The following is a 2,224-nucleotide window of genomic DNA, read 5'->3' as shown; positions in this document are numbered from 1 at the left end:
CAAACAATAAAGTGATTCTTATCAAACAAAATATAGTGGATACAATAACTAATGAGGAACTCCAAAAAATCAATCCATAAGAACCTTTTTTTTTTTTTTTTATAAAGATTTGTCTCAATTTTAAACTCTGATTAGTATGAGAGCAAAGTGATTTTCATGCTAAAATTAATAATATGTTTATATCTTTAATATTACAGTTTCCAAATTTCATTTGCATAGCTTCTAAAATCTTCTAATTGAATATCAAGTTATTTTTGGAAAATATTTATATGTCATGCATTAGTGTCTCTACCTTCACATTACATGAGCTCAGGCCATTTGTTTAACCTTGTAACCACACCAAAAAAAATATGAAATAAAATTTTTCCTTTCTAAAATCCCTGCAGAGCACAATAAAAGCTTATCATTGTTTATCCTGACTATCTTCAGGCTTGTATCAGTTAAATATGACAACTTCCTTCATACTAAGCCTATGTAACAACCCAGGAATCACCTTGTATACACTTCGTTCAAATTACAGCATAAAGTTATGTCATACAAACAATCTTCAAAAGTATATACATATATTGCAAATAAATTAATCTATTTCTTCATTCATATATTCTAATGTTACCTAATAAGTATTTTTTTACAATAAAAACAAACAAAATATGTGCATAAAAAATAACAAAAATCTAGTACTTTATTGTGAATGCTGTAATTTCTTTTGTTGTCAAAGACTTAAAGTATTGATAGAGGCTAACCCAAATTTTCCATGGGGCTGTTTTTCATTTTTTCCCCAAATTATTTATTAATTTCAAACACACAATTTAGAGCACAAACAATAATAAACACAAAGAATTCAATGTCTTATAATTATTACAATTTAACTGGTTTTCTAACTAAACATTGTGCATCAAAACACTTTCCTTGGCTGGTTAAACTAAACATAGTAATAGCAGATTTGAATCTATGTTCCAAAAAAATTAAAAGCCATCCTGTGAACGAGATGACATTATACATAAAAGAGAATATTAAATATTTATTTTCTAATGGTTATCAATAATGTAATAGCAAATGTCAAAGACAGAGAGAGAGAGAATTATTTACATTTTTGAAAGACTGTATGTCGAACAGAGCTTTATGGGATGGCTTGGTAACTATAACTTTATTCAGTGAAAATCTGCAAGTCTGAAAGCATTCAATTTCAGTGAACCAAACACAAGTGAAAAGATGTCTAAGTTTAGCAATTTTAAACAAACAAGTGCCATCACGTGATACAGAAATGTAAACACTAAGACGTTACAAATTAAAATATTTTACTTTTGAAATTCAGAAATTAAAACTATTATATAACAGAAACATCTGATTAACTACATGCTAATTCTATTAGATCTACATCTCTTTTGGTTGGTTATTACCACATCTTTATTGAATTTTGTAGCTCAATAAATATAATACAATAGCAACAAAAGAGAATTCTCTCCCTCCTATTTTCAAAACACAACTTGTAAGAATAAAACTCCAACTGAGACTCTAAACATGGCATACAAATATAAGATGTTTTTTTTGGTAATTTCAATCTTGTACACACCTACATACTCAAATTAATTCAAATAAATACTCACAAGTAGTAACATTACACCAGGAAAATATGGTACACGGTACTGTCTCTTCCAAAACGAAACACATGGTTCGCTTTTACCTGTTACAGTGTACATCACAGAAGCATTTAGAAAAACACATCAGTAAAAAAACTAAGTAATAAATTTTCATAACTCATAAGAAATAAAGTTCAAACACATGCCCTTAGAAAAGAACTAGAACTGATGAAAACTACTGTAATATTCCTTCTGAAGTTCAATTTACATATTTTTGAAGGGGATAATAAAACCACAACTTAGGCATTGGAACATCTAACTTGTTTGTTTGTTTTTTAAAAAAGGGATAAAATAAATGTAATGAACTTTAAATGATTTGTTTTGTTTTAAATTTCACACAAAGCTACACGAGGGCTATCTGCACTAGTTGTCCCTAATTTAGCAGTATACGACTAGAGGGAAGGCAGTAGTCATCACCACCCACAAACCCTTGGGCTACTCTTTTACGAACAAATAATAGGATTGACCATCACATTATAATTACGAGTCGAAGGCTTTAACCACCTGGCAGCCATGGGGACTTTAAATGAGAATATTTGAAACAAGTATAAAAGTTGACATTTTAAACTTTCAATTTCAAACAA

Source organism: Tachypleus tridentatus, unplaced genomic scaffold (genome assembly GCF_004210375.1).
Source record: "Tachypleus tridentatus isolate NWPU-2018 unplaced genomic scaffold, ASM421037v1 Hic_cluster_2, whole genome shotgun sequence".
NCBI lineage: Eukaryota > Metazoa > Arthropoda > Merostomata > Xiphosura > Limulidae > Tachypleus > Tachypleus tridentatus.
This window is presented reverse-complemented; position numbering follows the sequence as displayed.